This window comes from Eschrichtius robustus, chromosome 9, assembly GCF_028021215.1.
Source record: "Eschrichtius robustus isolate mEscRob2 chromosome 9, mEscRob2.pri, whole genome shotgun sequence".
Classification (NCBI taxonomy): domain Eukaryota; kingdom Metazoa; phylum Chordata; class Mammalia; order Artiodactyla; family Eschrichtiidae; genus Eschrichtius; species Eschrichtius robustus.
This window is the reverse complement of record NC_090832.1, coordinates 121113216-121118336: the sequence shown is the minus strand read 5'-3', so window position 1 is coordinate 121118336 and position 5121 is coordinate 121113216. Positions and strand designations below refer to the sequence as shown.

The window sequence follows — 5121 nt, the reverse complement described above, 5'->3', positions numbered from 1 at the left end:
GGCAAGTTTTACCTCATACGTCTAAGACACCTTTTATTTTTTTTTTTGATGGGAAAGTAGGATTTATTGGTGGGCATGAGTAAGGAGGGGACAACACCAAGGCTCTCACGAGCGCAGGGCCCGCCATGTGTCCAGAGGGCCACGATTAGGGATGTATTTGACCCCACGGCCATCCTGGATGAGCCGCTTTTCTCCCACCATGTTTTCAAATTCGTCTGCATTAAACTTAGTAAATCCCCACTTCTTGGAGATGTGGATCTTCTGGCGGCCAGGGAACTTGAACTTGGCCCTGCGGAGGGCCTCAATCACATGCTCCTTGTTCTGCAGCTTGATGCGGATGGACATTATGACTTGGCCCATGTGGACCCTGGCCACTGTGCCCTGGGCTTTCCAAAGGCACCACGCATACCTGTCTGGAGCCTAGACTGGGGACAGCATGCCGGTCATTAATGTCCACTGGAAAGGGCTGTCTCCAAGGTCCCTTAGGGCAACCCATACAGGCAACAGGCTGCGTACACTATACCCAGGAGGCTGCCGTTTGCAGACATTGCGCACCGGGCCCTCATGGGGAAAAGAGTGCAGTCAACTTAATTGGCTGCAAACATCTAAGACATTTTCTACTTTACATTTGTTTCCTTTGAGTGTGGGCAAGGCACATTGGATTAGCAAATTAAAATGTACTAATGGTACATTATCTCTCCTAAGAAAAACAGATGGTTGTGTTATTAAAAAAAAAACAACGATTTTAGGAAAATATCCAATTGTGAATGAAGAAGTGTCTGAAGATAACCTAATGCCAAGGTTGGGCCTTATCTAAAATTGTGAAACTGTCGACATTTACCTGGAGCTCCTGCTGCCTCTTTTTTCGTGCTCACCCCTTCTGCAGCTAGTCTCCTGGCTGCTCAGGGCTCGCGTGCCTGGATATCTCCACCTTCCTCTCTCTTATGTAAATCCACACATTACAGCCCCCTATTTACATCTTGTGCTCTGCTAGGTGCCTAAGAGTTAAGATCATTTTCTCATGAGATACGGCTAAAGGAAAATGACTACATTACCACTCTCAAACAATGTCATTCCTTAACCTAGTTAAAATGACTAGTATATATTTGAGCAGGTTGGTCACAGGTAGTTTTGATTTAGAAAACTTGTTGACACCTTTCAAATCACCTAGAAAGGAGACACCCACTTGGACCAAATGAATGACCATTAGCATCCCCGGGAATACTGTGCAACCTAGGATATTATTTTAAAATGTAGGGTTTGTTATTATTCAGGTATGAGGAGGCCAACAGATCAGAGGATGATTGTTCTTGAAAAGACAGATCATTAAAGTCACAGATGCCAAGAGGAGAGGGGCGTGCCGTCCCATGAGGGACCACATGTGGAAGCTGCGGGGTTAGGTAGGAGGCTGAGGGAGCAGGGAACACAAGGGCGATAGCCTTTCCTGTGGTTTCCATAGTATGGGCAAGTGCAAGCATGTTCAGGATTGGTTAATTTGGATGATTTCAGCAGGCTCTGGGGTCTAGGGACTGTCCCTAGTTATCTGGCACCTGGCCCTGGAGTGATTAGGGCAGGTGGAGGGTACCCAGAATGTAAGAGGTCTGTGAAAGCCCCTACAGGAGAGTTGGGGTACAGGCTTTGGATTGGATGGTTTGCATATGAATGCTGTGCTCTCAGCCCAGTAGTTCCCTACCTTTAGGAATTGGCTAGCCCTGGCAGGGACAGTCTCTCCAGGATCAGCAAAGGTACATATGTCAAAGATTCAGAGACATGGTAAATATAGACATTGATGCGTATGTCCTGACTTCAGAAGATTTCATGTCTCCTGGGCATAATGACACACATCCGAGAACTCTCAACAGAAGAAACCATAAAGTGGATCTTCCCTGAGTGTGAACCATGATAAGCAAAGCAGATGTACTGATGAGGTTTTATTTATTTATTTTTGGCTGTACCGCGTGGCTTGTGGGATCTCAGTTCCCCAACCAGGGATCGAACCCGGGTCCCTTGCAGTGATAGCATGGAGGTTTTAAATTTCCTCTAAATTTCACTACAAGAGAGATTTTTCAGAGGTTTCAGATTATAATTATACTATTTTGGAACCTGCCAGGCTGTAAACCTCTCTACTTGGAATAAAATCCTTAAAAGGATCTTTGACCTACTCATGATGGTAGACAAATAGTCTTGTCCACAGTAGAAGTCTAAGTAGTTTCTAACTCATACTTGCACCTAAAAGTTATGTGTCCTCTAAAAATCTCTTCATATAGAAAAAATCGTTGCAGATAATACTTCAATTACACTAAAGTGTTCTGTAAAAATGTGGCAAAAGACCACACACTGCAACTGCATTTTAACTCCTCCCCCTTGATGTTTGCTGAGAAGCTTGTTATTTCTTTATTTATCTGAACAATATCCAGGCAGCTTCAAGAGAAAATCCATTAAAAGGCCCCTAAATTGGCATTTGTATAGCAGTTTTCTCCATTCTTTAACATGGTATGGAGGAAAACATTATGACAGCTGCCATGCACCCCTAGAGAAACACTGTGTTGGAAAGTAAGAGAGGTCTGTGGAAGATTTGGATTCACTTGAAAAAATCAGCTGCAGGACCTGCCAAATTGCTGCTAGCTATCACAGACACGATGCTCATTAAGAAGCCCCACTGGCTCACGATTTATTGATTAGAGACTAAATATCCTGGAAGACTCGTAAATTACTCTTTAAATGGGCTTTTAAACATCCCTCCTACATCCCACCAATGGATTATGCTTCAGATACATTTGCAACTGACTTAATCTATGTGAAAATTTATCCATTCTTCCTATCTCATTACTTAGATTGTTATATAAAAAGATTATGTAGCTGGAATATATTTAAACAACAGAGTTCTTGTTAACAAGATATTATCAGTCCTATTAAATTCTAAAAACGATTTTCAGAGAGATGTTATTTCAAATCTAGGTTTTAACATTTGAGTGATTGGCTAAAATGCTTTCTGGATGTAGGGGTTAGGGCATTCACACGGATCAAGCTATGGCTATTTTTATTCTGAAATAGGCTTTCTTTAATTTGGAGGAGAAAAAAAAATCAAAGTATCAGAATTTTCTCTACATCCCCAGATATGAAGGACATTTAATGGTTTCTGCAAAAGCTTGAATCCAAAAAATTGTCAAAATTCTGTGCATGAGCTGTGAGAATTAAAGAAGCCAGCCCCTGGTTTCCAAATAGTTTAGAAAATTGAAACTAAAATGATTCCATGCTAGCAGTAAGCTGGACATAAGTAGAAAAATAAAACAAAATAAAGAACAGATGGGCAAACAACATCATGTAAACAACAAACAACGGTAATTTTTAAAACTATGAAGTTAAAAAATAGCTGGATATGGGCTTCCCTGGTGGCACAGTGGTTAGGAGTCCGCCTGCCAATGCAGGGGACACAGGTTCCATCCCTGGTCCGGGAAGATCCCACATGCCGCGGAGCAGCTAAGCCCGTGAGCCACAACTACTGAGCCTGCACTCTAGAGCACGCATGCCACAACTACTGAAGCCTGCATGCCTAGAGCCCGTGCTCCGCAACAAGAGAAGCCACCGCAATGAGAAGCCCGCGCACCGCAACAAAGAGTAGCCCCCGCTCCCCGCAACTAGAGAACGACCGCGTGCAGTGATGAAGACCCAATGCAGCCAAAAATAAATAAATAAATGCATTTATTTAAAAAAAAAAAGAATTTCCTTCCTTTTAAAAAAAATAGCGGGACATAGACTTAAGTAGGTAGAACACCTGAAAAACTGGAAGATGCTAAAGCTGTAAAAGCATCTTCTAAGTGTCATTCATTTATTCAACGACAAACCCTCATTCAGAACAATACTATTGATGGCCTTTGTCGTGTTAGACATTGAAGAAACAATGGCAAACTAGCCAATGTTTTCTTCATCATGGAATGTAAAGCCTATTTTGAGAAAACAAAGATAAGTTATAACAAAAGGACGGCATGAGTGAACATTAAGTATGAACTACTTTGGGAGCATATAACTGGTCCAGAGGACCAAGGATGAAGACTTGTTTCCTGAGGCAACAGCATTAAACAGAGATGTAGAGGATGCACTGGCATTAGAGACTGAGTGATGTCATAAGATAGAGGTGGTGGTGGTAGCAGTGGATGTACTGGGTGGCTGGGGAAGTGGCTACGGATAAAGGACACAACAGCAGAACAGAAGCTCTGAGGTGAGGAAAAGGATAGCAGGTCTTAAGAATTGAATGCCAGTCAGCACTTCCAGAGACCAGTATGAAGATCTGATGAGTAAAAGGCTAGACCATGTAGAACCTTAAAGCTCTCAGTCAGGAATTTCAACTTACACTAAGAGAAATGAGAGGCCATTGGTGGGTTTTTAAATCTATACTTAAAACTAAACAAATCACCAAAAGAACCATGTTGGCTGTAGCATGGAGGCTGGCTTGTAAGGCAGTGATAAATGGTGTGTAACTAGGTATGAGGCTATTTCATTAAATTATGTAAGAGATGTGGGGGTTTTTTCGGACTAGACTATTGGAAGTAGGGTCCAGGACGAGAGAAACATAGAGGAAGTGAAAAACCATAGCACCTGGACATTGACAGCATGTGAGTAATAGGAAATAGGGAGAATCAGGAAAGATTCTTAAGTTTTTAAACTGAGCAAACATACAGTTGTTGGAGGATTTATTGAGGTAGGAAACACTGGAGGAAGAATAATTTATGGAAGAGTTCATGAGTTCTGTTTTGGACATGTTGAATTTGAAGTGTTAGACGATAGCCCTGTGTCATGACTTGCAAGCTGTTAGCTATGTATAGTATAAAAGGTGCAGTCAGAAGAGAGGTCTGGGCTTCTGTCAGTCAGCATGGGCTGGATCATGTCACAGCAACATTTCAGGAAATTAGAACAAGTTTTATTTCTTGCTTTGGCTACATGTCCATTGTAGATCAAGAAGGGAGCTTTTTCAGATCATTTAGACACCCAGGCTGATCGAAGCCTTACTTTGTTATGACGCTGCCACCTCTCTTGGGGGCTTCAGCGTTGATCGTGGCAAGGCAAGAGAGCACATAGAAGGCATATCAGCTCAAATATGTCCTGTCCTGACATGACACTTGT

The 5121-nt window shown here is 42.4% G+C and overlaps 1 non-coding gene across 1 annotated transcript; it reads right to left on the bottom strand.

Moving 5' to 3' along the window:
- Window positions 1-464: 464 nt before the first annotated feature.
- LOC137769764 (small nucleolar RNA SNORA70) lies at window positions 465-601 on the bottom strand. Its single transcript, XR_011075076.1, has one exon. It is a non-coding gene; the product is annotated as a small nucleolar RNA SNORA70 (small nucleolar RNA).
- Window positions 602-5121: the final 4520 nt, after the last annotated feature.